The sequence below is a fragment of the Meles meles genome, chromosome 10, assembly GCF_922984935.1.
Source record: "Meles meles chromosome 10, mMelMel3.1 paternal haplotype, whole genome shotgun sequence".
Taxonomy (NCBI): domain Eukaryota; kingdom Metazoa; phylum Chordata; class Mammalia; order Carnivora; family Mustelidae; genus Meles; species Meles meles.
The window spans coordinates 962,040-976,049 of record NC_060075.1 but is presented as its reverse complement, the minus strand read 5'-3'; the positions used below and the strand labels follow the sequence as shown (position 1 = coordinate 976,049).

The 14,010-nt window shown below is 58.3% G+C and overlaps 1 protein-coding gene and 1 long non-coding RNA gene across 3 annotated transcripts in view; both read right to left on the bottom strand.

The window, feature by feature from the left end:
* Positions 1 to 14,010, bottom strand: part of PTPRN2 (protein tyrosine phosphatase receptor type N2) — a 692,851-nt gene that overhangs the window by 531,203 nt on the left and 147,638 nt on the right. The gene's annotated exons all lie outside the window — the stretch shown is intronic.
* Positions 1,879 to 9,656, bottom strand: LOC123951583. The gene is made up of 4 exons (XR_006820477.1): positions 9,584 to 9,656; positions 3,046 to 3,212; positions 2,722 to 2,877; positions 1,879 to 2,294 (listed from the first exon to the last, which is right to left on the bottom strand). It is a non-coding gene; the product is annotated as an uncharacterized LOC123951583 (long non-coding RNA).

The window sequence follows — 14,010 nt, the reverse complement described above, 5'->3', positions numbered from 1 at the left end:
TGGCGTAAATAGCATCGCTGCCATTGGCCCAGAAAGCACCACGTACTTGAAATGCTGAAGACGGGTCCCCGGAGTGGCCCGTTTGAGGCACAGCTCTCGGCAGCACACCCTCGTTTCTTATTAATCACATGGCATCGAAAGCTGAACATCCTCGGGGAATCCCGGAAATGATTTTTGAAAGTGAAGCAGCCAGAGTGTCAAAGATTCAGCTTGAAGTTCAAGAGACAAGGCAATGCTCTGCGCGGCGGCATCAGAACAGAAGGGACAGGAGGGACTGTAGACGGTGAAGGAAGAAAGGCATCATCGGTCCATGCCCGGAGCACGAGAATTTACCAAGTCGCCAATGTGGACCGGGCGGGCAGCGGCAGCACAGTGCTCTCTCGAGGAGAACCTTCTTTCCTGCCCCGCGTGAGCCCCTGCGAGACGCGCACACACCAACATGCAGCGGTCAGGAGTATTTCCAAGTCCTCTGACATGCAGGAGTCCCTGTCCTCCGGAAGTCTGACTGCACCGAGGGGGTCCTCTCGGCATCATCACTTCTGTTGAGAACTCTGGCCCCGAACATTCTAAATTAAGAACATAAGCGGTTTTACAGATAAGAGACCACAGCAAATGCCAAATTCTGCTGGAACCACTCCAAGGACTCCCTCCTCTATCGCCGACGGTCCACACCACCTACGCCAGCTTAGGCATACCCGCCGCCGTGCCTTCTGCCGTATGCAGCCGACGCTGCTTGATGTGTGTGTCCGCGGACGTCACCCACAGAGCCGCATTTGGAAGTCACTGTGGAGGACAAAGGTCTGGCTGAGAGTCTGCACTATCCCAAACGCTCAGAGCAGCGGAGGATTCATGCGGCTACGAGGGTCCACAGTAGACTAGAGACCGGAGAGACCCTTGGCCAGCCCTCATGTGTCTCTCAGTGCCATGAGGCAAACAGCATTGGGAGCAAGGACCCAAGTCGCGGGGACCACGGGCCATAACTTCCATTAGTTCAGGACCGCAGAAGCGATGCTCTCTAGGCCAAGGGGTTTTCCTACCAAGATGAGTCAAAGCTGGGCCTGTCCCCTACAGTGAAGGGAGAGGGTCTCCTGACCAGGATGTCCACGACACAGAGCAAAACACAGAACAAAAGCCACGCAGAAAGCACAGCTTGAGTGGACACAGAGCACCGGGAGCAGAGCCCACTCTGGACGAGAGAGCCAGCTGGAGGCCTGTTTGCGGGACACGACGAACCTTCCTTTCAGCAAAACCACCACAAGCTCTATGCGCACAAGGAAGGCCCGTCTGTATGTCTGAAGAACTTTAACCTACCAACAACGATTGTATTTAAGTCTTGAATCTGCCTTTACTGCGAAAGGCACCGAAGCGTGGACACTGGCGGACAAATGCTCAGAAGGCCCGTTCGGAGTCCGAGCCCGGCCCAGCACGGTGACAGTCGAAACCTTGGTACCGGTGGGTCTGGCCTCTCGAAAGTATCACCCCCCCGTCTTTAACATCGTGGGGTTCACTGGAGCGGCCCCACTCCGGACTCACGTCCCGGAATGGGGATTTCTCAATCCGGAGTTTTCTGTTCCTGCTCCCATAATGCCTCCGAAACGCTGAATGGTGATGATTAGACCGTACGTTCTCTTCTGACGTCACGGAGAGGAACCTGAACTTTCTGCACGTAGGCCAATGCTGTCCGAGTCCCCCAGTAACAAAAAGCCGCTTTAATATGAAGTCCTGGGGGCGGCTCCAGGGACCAGGCTTTGCCCCATCGGCTAAAGCGAGGTATCGCAGAGAAGCTGTTTTAATTGCACCCGTGAAAATTGACTCTGATGAAATTTCAGCTTTCCAGAGATTTGAATAAACACTAAAATAAACAAACAACCATGAAAACAGAGTCAACTTCTATTTTTATTTCCATGGCAACACCTCTTTGTGCGGCAGCCACAGACCACGGCTGGCAGGTGGTCCAAGGGAAAACCCTACTCTGCGTGGCCAAGCACAGAACACCTTGCGGGCAGAGCATTGGAGTCGCTCCTGCCAAGGTAACAGTAACTGTCGGTGATGAGAATGCCAAATCCTTCCTTCTTTAACTTTCCAGTTTCAGAAACATCCTTTTCCAGGTAACCGTGGCCAAAAGTGATGAGTCCTACCATACCAGTAAGTGGTGGGGTCTGGGGGCACCCCCACTCCTGAGGCCCCGGAGACCTCCGACCACCGGATCGGAGAGAACTCCGTCCCCCACTTCACAGGCACGCACGTAGGACGGGGCAGGACCAGGATGAAAACACCGGCCATCCAAGCACCACCTGAAGGGAACAGAAACTTGAGGCCATGATCTCCCATTTCTTATCAACGTCTCCTCCCCAAATTAAGGGTGCTTCCAAGTATCCATAAAACGGATTTCCTCCTCCAAATGTGATGGACGAATTTCCATCTCTCCCTTTGGTGTGCACCTGCTGGGCTAATGATGGGGACAGGGGGTGGCTGGTCCTCCTCCCCAGAGCTCCGTCTGGACATGGTGACCCCCCAGTTTTGTAAGGGCGGCCCTGCATTCCTCATCCTTCTTGTCTGAGAGACCAACTGCCTACCGACGTCCAGAAGGCTCTGGCTCCCGAGAACCTGCTCAGGGAGGTCTTTGGAGATGCCATCTCGCCCTGGCCCTTGATTTAAACAACCCCTCGGCCCTCAGCCAACCTCAGAGAGAAGCAACCACACCCCCAAATGCAAACTCACAACCTGAGGATGGTCACGGTGAGAGACAAGTCCCCGCCCTCCCCTGGTCCCGCCTCTCCGGGCCGACCGCCAGGTCCACAGCCACTGCTCCTGTCTGCGACAAAGACGGTCCCACGAGCAACTTCTTCCCGTTGTGTTTCCTTATTCCTCGTGTTTCTAGAGTGGGAGGATTACAGGGTAATTAAATGAGACTTGGGGGACCTGAAGCATCCCTCACACAAGACTTGGAGCCCGCTCAGCTGGTCCTACTGCCACAGTTGGTGGTTCTTCGTTACGGATGTACGAGTGTTTCCCTTCCTCCCACAACACCCATTACTGACTTACCACCAAAGTCCGGCTGAAGGGTTCTCCGGGACCGTCAGCCGCCCCCGCCCTGCCCTTCTCGCTGGCGGTCGGCGTAGACCCATGGCAGACCAACTGTAAACCTAGAACGTGTTTTCCCGCTTGTCTGCAGTACTCCCCAAACCGAGGAAAGGGGATGAGAAATGCTCCTGTAAATAAAGAACCTGCCCGTAGGAGCGGCCGGCCGTACGCAGACTCCACGTGCATCGCGAGAACGCAGAGCGTCCTCCTTGGCCCTCACCCCCGCCTCCGGCCACCGCGGCAGCTGGGGCTCTCCCTGCCGCACACGGTGTCTGCAGCTGCACGAGCCCCAATCCGGAAGGACCAAGACCTCGCAGGGGTCGACGAGGCGGCCCAGACCCCACCCGCCTTCCAGGGGGCTGTGACCTGACTTAATAAATCCTTTCTCCGTGGAAGCCTTTCCCTCCAGGAACGCCGTGTCTCGCCGCTGCTCATCTAGTCTCATGAGCAAAGCCCCCTCTCCAGGGCTCAGGGGAAACTTCCAAAAGCACCTTCACGCGGCCAAACCCCCTTCCGCCGTGCGCCCGTGAGTCCGGAAGATGCAGCAGGCAAGGGCCACCGCGCTCTCCCGCCAGCCCCCCCTCCCGCTCCTCCGAAGCAGCACAAGGCCCCGGGTGAACGGGGCGCTCTGTTGTGAGGGTGTTCCCTGGCCTGCCCCCTCGACCTTACCCAGCCCACAGACCACTGCCACACGCACACTCGGATATTCCAACCAGACACTTTGAAGTTGGGGCGCCCGGGAAGGCCTTGGGGTCAGAGTTCACAGGCTCAGTCCCGCAACTTCAGACACCAGTCCCAAGGCCCACGGCCCTCACGCTTCCGACAACCGGCTCTAACTCAGGGGTTCCCACCACGCCCTCCGGTTCCGCGACGTGCCGGAGCAGCTCCCAGGACCCCGGGACACGGTTTCCTTACAAGATGACCTGTTCACTAAGGAGGCTGCACCTCAGGAACCCCAGAGGGAGGAGATGCACAGAGCCAGGGATGGGGGTGCCCTGAGAGCTCCTGTGCTCTCCAGGTGCACCAGCCTGCCGGCACCCCATGCGCTCGCCGACCCGGAAGCTCTCTGAATCCCCCGTTCAGGGGTTCCTGAAGGGTTTTCAGAGACTCCACTGACAAGGGCCTGAGTCAGTCACGAGCTACTGGTAATTGATTCAACCTCCAGTCCCCCTGCCTTCCCACAGGCCGGGGTGGTGCTCAGAGCCCCAGTCCTCTAATCATCCCTGGTCGCTCTGGGGACAGCCCCATCCTGAAGCCATCTGACCCCCCCCCCCCCCCAGGCCATTGCACTGGCATACAAGAGACACCGAACGCTCGGAGATCCCCAGGATCCCAGGAGCCGGAACAAAGACCGAAGGCACCACAGCCCCGGGTCGACATCGGGCTCACTGCTTGTTCGTTCTGGCGTTTTCGACAAATGCCTCGTGACGTGTGTCCACACAGATGAGCGTTGTGGGAGGCACACCGAGAACCAGGCACCGTCTGCTTGGTTTTGCCGTGAACCTAAAGCTGCTCTAAACACTGAAGTCCGTTCCTCAAAAACAAAGACCAAATCTCTTTCTTCTGATGGCGCTGCACGCGGATCCTGCTAACCGTGTCTTACCCTGCGCCCTCGGCACTGAGCCCGCCGTGACGGATCTGAAAGAATGGGCTCCCCCAGGGGTGACTGCCAATGGCAGGGAGCGGACTTGAACCCAGTATGGGGAAGAAACAGCGATGAGGACAGCTTCCCCTCCGTGGGTCGGGCAACCCGAGGGACACGACGCTTTCAGAGAGGAGACGCGGGGACACGGGGTGGCTGAAGGGCAGGGTCAAAGCAGGTGGGGAACAGGGACCTCCCGCCGACAGCCAAGGCTTCCCCCACCCCGTAGTACCTGAACAAGTCACACACGGCACAGCCGCGTTCTGTAGCGTCGCTCTCAAGTCGGCACACGTGCCAGAGAACACAGAGTGGGCAGTTCTGTACTTGCTGACCCCGTGGAGTAAAGTGCATCCGGCCCCGAGCTGGCCCCGAGCGCACCCGTCTCGGACCGAAGCCTAAAGCAGGCTCAACAGGGGCGAGACGGTCTGCGTCTCCTGCTTGTGGTGGCGTCTCAGCTCCTTCTCTGGTCTTTGAACCACGGCAAACGCCAACCCGCAGGTCCCCTCCGAGGTGCGGAGCCCCGTGAACCATCCCAGATCACTCTGAATCATGAGAACACCCAGCCCTTTTCTACAGCACGTTAAAAATTACAGTCTCTGGGAGAGATCGATAAATAAACACACGCGAGTAGGGAGAAGGCGGTCACAAGTCCTCTCCGGCTCCCAGAGCCGGGCATTTGCGTCTCCGCGGTGGCGGAGGACACGTTGATGACTTGCGTGCGGCCCGTGGTCTGGATGCACCAGGCCTCGTTGTTCCCAGACAGAGAGAGGGTGGGCTCGGGGAGAACCAGGCCTTCCCACTTCCCTCCCGCCACCTCTTCTTAGCACAAGGAGGGGCTCCTGGACTCCTGGGCTCCTAGGACCAGCGATCTTCGGAAAACTGGAATTCCTGCAGTTACATCCCGAAAAGGAGAAGGGACCCGGTGTGTTTGGGACGCCCAGCAAGGGGGCCCCTCCTGAGGGCCTGGCGTTTCTCCCTCAGGGGCAGGCCTCCTGCCTCTCCCACTGGGAGGCCTCTGGGGAAGGCACTCTTCACGTCCTGATCCCTGTGCTGGGGCCAGAAGCCCGAGGGACCGAGACTCTGCCACTCAGCTTTCAGCCACTTTCCTCCAGCCCTGCTGCTCCTGGTCCCGGCCGGGCCTCCCTCCCACCGACCGGCCGGTGGCCAAGGCCTGTGAGCACGCGCTGTCCCCCACCCTGACGCCCCCGCTCGGGCAGAGCCTGCAGGTCAGCTCTGCGGCTCCCAAGCGTCCGCAGCCCCGATCCGCAGGGAACGTCTCCGAGAAGGTGTTCCCAGGTGGTGAGCCAGGGAGGAGCCGGGTCCCGCTGACTTGCCTGATGGAAGCAGACGAGCTTTCCAAGACGACACAAAGGGAACTGACTTCTCGGGGGGCGGGGGGGGCATGTGGAGGGGGACAGGGGGCTGGGAGAAGCCCCGCACCACAGCCTGTGTGATTTGCCTCACACCACCCGAAGCTGGGAGCTGGGGCTCCACGGCGCTGCAGGCCCCGCAGCAGCCCTCGTCTGAGGGGCGGCCCCTGCCGGTCCCAGAGGACGCCCCCAGGTCTCTGCGCATCGCTGCTCCCATAGGCCCGGGTGCCCTGCCCTTCTCCCCAAGGACAGCCCCAACACACGACAGCGGATGGCCCCCGGCCTCGCCTGTCCCGCCCCACCTGCCCCACCTCACCGCCCCTGCCCCGACACCTGCCCTGTTACAGATGTTCTCCCCAGATGTGACACCAGGACCACATGCGAGGGCTCGTGGTAACGTCCCAACGGAATGAAGGGGAGAAGGGAGAGGAGGAAAGGCAGCTGGAAAACTTCCGGGCGTGATGCACGGTCCCCCCCCTCGCCTGTCTGCGCCATCGGCCTGCCCCCTCCTCTCGAGGAACCCCCGGCGGGTGCATTCGAACGTCTTCTAACTACGGACGAGTTGTTCCTCCTCTCGTGAGTTTCTACGCAGCTGCCGCACTCCTGAACTCAGGCGGGAAAGTGCCAACTATAAGGCAAAAGAGGTAGAAACAATACTTATTCCAAATGTCCCAATCCATGGGCTGCGTCCCTCACTTCCGGCAGCTGAGAACAGCTCCTGGCGGGACCCTCTCCACCCTGTCCCTCCCGCGGCTCCGTCCCTCCCGCGGCCGCACTTCTGGTTTCTGGAGAAACGCTCGCTCTCCTGGCGGATCCTCAAACTCACGCTTCAGCCGTTCCTGAAATCCGGGCCCGGAAAGCTCTCCACAGGACAACGGACCTTCTGACACCCCTGCACTGGGACACACACTGCGGAGGCCGACGCCGCCCCGAGCCCGGCCCCACGATGCGCTGAGAGCAGGTGCAGACTCAGCAGCGAGGCCCAAGGCAGGGCTCCCACCCTTCACAGCCCCGCGGGACAGGGCAGGGGGAGGAAAGACACCCCTCCGTTTGGGCATCACGGGGGCTAACGGGGGCTGCCACCAGGGCCTGGGCAGGCCTGGGGAGGCCTCACGGGCCAATGCCGCACCGGGCTGGCAGGCGGCAAGGGACCACACCCTAGAAGGGGAGGTTGTGTGGACCGGGCTGACCTTTGACTAAGGGGCTGGGGTACCCCACGGGGAGGGAAGGGGGAGGCAGACACTGGAGGGGTCACCGGGGGGACCACCTGGGGGCCACAAGCTCATCAGGGCCCATCCCAGCACCACCGAGGGCTGTGGACACGGGAAGTTGAAGGAGGACCTGGAGGGTCCACTGCACCAGCACCACTCCCGATGCAACGAGGGCTTCCTGCCGCCAGGTCAGGGACACACACCCGTTAGAGTCCCAGAAAGCACCCGCGTGGGGATGAGAACGGCCCCAGCACCCACCTAGCAGCCGAGGGGCACCTGTCGTGCAGTCGATGTGACTAACTCGGGAGGACCCCGTCACACGAGATGCTACAGAAACAGACGAAGTCGCTCTGGAAACGGCCACGAACGGAGCTGAGCCTGAGAACCCGCGGGCACTTCCCTTGCCGGCCTCAGTCCCCACGGGCTTCCCGAGTCTCTCCTCCAGCCCAGGGACCCTGCAAAAGGGACCTCTGCCCCCGCTTCCTCTCCATGCTCCCAAGCCTCCTCAGACGCCCAGGACATGTCTCTCCCCTGCCACCCTGCCCCACCAGCCAGTGCGGCCCCTTGCGTGGAATTCAGAGAGAATTTCTCCCTTTAAGGCAGAAAGAGTGATCGGGATCTGGACACAGAGTGCTTTCTGTGACTTCCCAGGTGTGTGGCCTCGGGCTGAACACTCGACCTGTTTCTGTCTTCCGTCCTCCCTCTGTAGCGGCACAGAAACCCTGCCCCGCCAGGCGCCAGGCGGGAAAAGTCACCTGGCGCCACCAGACCATGCTACTTCTGGCTCCCCACCCCCACCGAGCCCCCGGGAAGGAAGGGCAGTGGTGTCCCTAAGGGGAGCCCTGGTTATGCCCACTGGTTCGGGTGCAGGGACAGAGAGGCTCAGAAACCTCCACAGCTCTCGGCACGTCCTTCAGCCTCCTCCCTCACCCCGAGGCTCCTTCCGCCCCCTAATCCTGAGCCTGAAACTCCCGCAGATGTCCCGGAGCCCCAGAGGCTGCGGCCACCAGCTGAGGAAGGCCAGGGCACCCGGAGTCCTCTCCCTCGTGCGCCCTCAGAAAGCCTGGCCCAGCTTCTCCTGCAGAACTGCCCAGGGCTGCCCCGGGGAGCCCCCCTCCTCTACAGTGAGGCAGAAGTGGGTCCCAGCGGGACAGGGGACACGGGTCACAAAATCCGGGGCACTGAGGTAGTCCCTGAGGCCACAACACCCCAGCTCCTGGTCTGGGTGCCTGCAAGGAGTTTGACGCAGGCTGTACTTTTCTGACTCTGGTGGATTTGGACCTTGGGACTAAAGTTCAAGTGTAATTGTCTTCAGATATAGTTTCCTGTGTCTCAAAGCAACGTCTCGTGGCTTGGTGGGGGACTCCTCCAAACCCTGGGACCGCCGCAACGGTGTTCACGATTCCCAGTCACCCGGAGCCTGTGAAGCTGGAATCGCGGCCTGACAGCAGTGCGGACACAGAACGCTGTGGCCCCTCACGACAGGACACCGTTTCCTGGCATCTCCAGCCGCGTGGCGCAGTGTGGGCTCAGCTCACAGTGTCCCCCCCTCCCCCTGCCGAACCCCAGTCCAAACCAGGGTTCCGACAGCTCGGGGAGTGCTCTGCCCCATCCGTCTCCCTCCGAAGCCTTTCCCCACCGTCAGCCCCCCGGGTGGCTCCGGGACTGGCCACATGCTGGCTCCCAGCCCACCAGGCACGAGCAGAGCTGCTCTACCTCAGGCTGGGACACGAGACCCCAAGTCTGGAGGAGCAGGAGAGGGTTTCTGAGGGAGGAAGCATTTCAGAGGGCACCTGAAGACAAGGCCCCGTGTTCCAGACAGAACCGAACCCTGCGCGCAGGGTGCGGGCAAAGGCACCAGGTGTGACAGTCACCCCCACCCCGAGGCGGGTGAGCGACCCTGGGCTCTCCGCCCCACGGCAGCCACCGTGCCGGGCCTCCCCCCACACACGGACCGAGGCCCCCCACCTGCTCCCCCCAGCCACAGCGCGGGGAGGAGCACGACCAGGCGGAGCAGAGAGAACGGAGCAACTTTTCCTACGGGGACCACAGAGTAAGCATCCAAGCGTCTGCCTCCCCAGGAAGGGCAGCCCAGCCTGCAGAGAACACAGGGCACGGGGGGGGGGGGGGGGGTGGGGGGTGGGCACGGGCAGCGCTCACCGAGACCTCCTGAAGCCGCGGCGTCCAGCACAGTCCTGGACGGCAGCCCGTGCGGCAGGCCCGCTGACCCACCGGCTGAGCGCCGCACGCAGGCCACCCACCCCGAGCAGCCAGACCTGCTTGTGGACACAAGCCTCCTAAGTCAGTCCTTCTTCCAAGGCGGGATCTGGTGCGGCCCTAACCCGTCACCCAGGCCGCTGCTCCAGGTTTACCAGCCACACCCGTCAAGCCCACGGGCGCCTCCCCTTTGCCGCCAGGAAGCCTCCCCACCCCCGCTACAGCCAACACAAAGGAGCTTCTGTCCTCATTGATTTCTACCCCGGTCCCCTAGCCAAGGTACAATTAGTTCTCCCCTCCACTGTGGGAGGCACGGCGGGCGGGAGGTCGCAATACCAGGGAGTCGCCACAAGAGGGCACCATGGAGAGGCCTTTGCCCCAAACCCCAGGTAGAGCCCTGCACCTGCTACGGCAGGGGCAGCGGCAGCCCCACTCCCCCAGGTCCCCTCTCCCTGGGAGCGGGGAGGGACAGAGGGTGTGGGACCAGAGGGCCCAGCCACAGCGCTATAGGCCGAAAAGAACACAGCTCCTCTCTCGCCCTCCACGTGGGGGACGGTGGCGGGGTGGGGGGCAACGAGCATGAAGGAAGGTGCCCATCCCTGGCCCTCCTACACCCGCAGACCCTCTGCAGAAGGCCCTGGGAGGGGACAGTCTCAAGCTACCGAGGTGGTTCCTGCAAGTCCAAGGTGAGCCTCACAGCAGGCAACTCCCTCCCAGACCCCAGTCACACCCAGGCTGGCTGTGACCTCCACACACGGGACCAAAGTGCCCAAGTTCTCAGTCAGAATAGGAGGCTGAGTGATGACCCTAGACAGCCTGGGGAAAACCTGGGGGAATGACCCTAGACAGCCTGGGAACCCTGCTTTAGGGACAGCCTGGGGACAGCTCAGGAGCCCCGCTCCAGGGATAGCCTGGGGACAGCCCGGGAGACCCACTGCAGGGACAGCCCTGTCCTGCTTCAGGACTTGTGGCAAGTCACCAGGGCCCATACGGCTGAGGCCCCTCATGCAGGAGAGACCGTTCCCTACCACGCTACCTCTCCCACTGTCAGCATCAAAGGCACTCTGAGCATTTTCAAAAAACAGCTGTTTGAAGAAAGAACAGAAGTATGTTGAGATAAAGGTTACAGCAATATTTTCTTTCGAAACTGCAAAACGGTCGGGGCGCCGGGGGGGCTCAGTGGGTTAAGCCTCTGCCTTCGGCTCAGGTCATGATCCCGGGGTCCTGGGATCCAGCCCCGCATCGGGCTCTCTGCTCTGCGGGGAGCCTGCGTCCTCCTCTCTCTCTGCCGACTTGTGATCAAATAAATGAATAAAATCCTTGTAAAAGAATGCAAAGTGGTCTCAGACAGAAAGCCCTGTTAGCAATGAGCACGGAAAGCGCAAGGTCCCCGACCGGCGACTCTGCCGTGTGCGTGCGTCACCGCTTGCTCTGTCTCCAGGGTCGGGCCCAGGCTCTGCCACACCGGACTCAGCAGCAATCCCCAAAACAAGATGCCAAGAACCAAAACCGCCCTCAAAGAGCTGAAACCTCCAGAACAGGGGGAAGTACAAGGTTCTTCAGTTGAACAATGAGGATCTCCAACCGTGAATGTCCCCTGAAGAGGTCAAGCATTTCGGTGGCTCTTAATGTTTCCAAAAGACCTCCCGCTGTCAGGTCTTCTCCCTGATTTAGGCTGAGCCTTATACTCTCCAGACGGAGCCCTCTGGGTTTTGTTTCCTTCCCTTACGAATTCTCAAACTAGTAAGACTCAGAGAAACTCTGCCTGAGTCATGGGCCAGGGATACCTCCCCAACGTTTAGAGGTGGGGGTCAGGACTGAACCGGGACCCGGCAGACCCTGATCCTGCTAAGAAACACAGCAGAAAGCATCCTGCAGGTATCCTGGAACCGGCCTCATGATTTCAGCAGGTCTGGCAGGACCCGGCTTCAGCGTGCTCCCTTCAGGCCTGCCCTGGAGAGCACGGGGGTTGCATCGAGATGGGCCCTGCAGCCCAGACGTCTCAGCCTATCCTACACCTCTGCTTCCCTCCCAGAGAAACAGCTTGTCATGTCCCCATTTAAAACGAGGAATGAAACGGGATTCTTCCCAGAAAAGGCCCCAAACGCCACATTACTTGGGCCTCTCACATCCCGGCAGTTCACTGGAGGTAAATTAGGGAGAGAAAGGGATGGAGATGCTGGTCTTAGGACCCCGAAGCATGGCTTTGGGCCTCAGTTCTGCCCCATATGAAGCATCTCTCAGCGTCTCCGTGCCTCTGTGTCCTCACAAGCACCCCACTCTCCTCAGGGCTGGTTTTGTCACCCCCAAGAGAAGAAAAGTTTTTTGAGGCCTTTCAACCAAAAAGATTAAAAAAAAAATAGAGAATAAAAGTATATGAATAGCCAAGTATGAGAGTAAAACTACGAAATAAAAGCAAATGCATATACGTGGACAGAACAGACCCAAAGACACTGCCTTTCGAAGGCACGAGCGGGGCGGCATCATCCACAAGCAAGGACACACTCCGTGAGTCGTGACAGACATATTTGCTGGAACAACAAAGAGAACATAGATACACTGTATTTGTTTGTTTTTTGTTGTCATTGCTGTTGTCAAAGTTAACTCTCTCCTCTCATTTTAGGATTTATTTTTCAATATTATACTGCCTACAATTTGAGAAGTTTAGATTTGTTAATAAAACCGGCAAACCTCGTAACTCTCCACACCTTTCCTACTCCCCACAGGAAAGCATTTTCAACGCTTTCAATTGAACCTTTTGGTTTTCATCTCCGTATGTCTGAATGACACACCTGTGTTCCTACTTCTCACATTTTCAGATTTAGGAATTATCTGACTTCCTGCACCGTGGAAGATGGGGACGTACCTGTCTATCACATCAAGATAGCCAATGCCCTCCCCCTCTCCCCCCCACACATGTTCTCTATGCTCCCGTTTAGTCTCAGTGCAATTTTTACCAGGTTAATATTAGACACTTACAACATTATGACTTTGCGAATGCTATTCCCAGCTAGACCATGGAGTATACTGTGATTAGTATTCGTTTCTCATGCTCCTTTTTGTTTTTCCCAGACTTATAAATGCCTTGTTTGCTTGGTTTCCACAGTCTGGTCACTTCACGTTGTCTTTTGTGTGTGTGGTTTTTTTGGTTTAGTTTTTTGGGGTTTGGGGGGCACCCATCTTTTGTCATAGGCTTTTTGTAAGTGTCTGATGATCCTGGGCTGCCTACTGATACTTAATAAGGAGGCAAAACGAAGCCAGTTGGGAGCTCTGTGTGCCCGGGGAATTGTTGACGGTGTCAGTACAGGCAATCACACTTGGCTACTTCACTGGGCAAACTTTCGTCCTTGTTTCCATTTCCCTGGAAGCAGAATAAGAAATTACCACACTGGGGAAGGGAGACAAGAAAGGTCGGGCTTCTAATGAGTGCGCCGTCCGGCCGGCTATCACCGTGGGCGCCTGGAGCACAGTTACTCCATGGAGAAACCGTGGGCACCGAAATGACCACACGCATCGGAATCATCCCACCGAGGGCAACTGGGCATCCCTTTATACCCATTATACTTCCCTGGACACCAGTTGGGGCTCCTGTGGCAGGAGGGGTGGGAAGTGAGGCAGTCAGTCTTCCAGAACTTTCAGTCCCACCAGAGGGCAGTATCAAAGGATCACAAGGAGGGAAAGGTCTGGTGGGGGGAGGGGCATGCCCCAAAGGGATGAGGCTAGAGCATCAGCACCTGCCAGATGCCGGTCTGCAACGATCTGGAATATTAAAAACCCACTTGGACTGGAACGCATGGGATCAAAAATAAAAACACATCTGCATTGCCCCGTGCTGCCTTCACATCAGGTGGCTAAGTGGAGCAAGTGCGTACCTTTTTCACGAGAGAGGCGTTTTCATGTAAATACTCCAAAGGGCCAGATAGGAAAATATTCTAAAAATGCATCCATTGCTCGGATAGCTGAAATTTAACCTTCAGACACTCAACTTAACAAACAGTCCCCCCAGATGTCGAGAATTTTGCCCAAAGGGAAAAAAAAAACGAGTGATCGGTATTTCTTCTGAAGCCAGCATCTCCATCACCTTCGGGCCAACTCATCACGTGTCGAACAGGAGCGTGAACCCGTACGTACTTTACACGGACAGAACCGGCACTTGTCAACAGCATTCACCTTTTCCTACTGTTTCCACACTTTGAGTTTGTGTAGATTTTAGTTTTTTATTGTGGAGTATTGCTCTGCGTTTATCAAATATACAATGCCTCAAAACCTCACAGGAAAACTTCTTGACGTCACAACAAAACGACCACCGTAAAAACCAGTGGGACCATCTATGACCACCAAGTGGATTTCCCTGAGACTCAGAGCCATCGCAACATAACGTTCCATGGGTCAAGTCAATGCAGATCCAAAAAAACAACAAAACTGCATTAACCTCTCGTCTCTGCTCTCAATTAAGACCAAACTGAAGAATGACTGGAAGCCACTG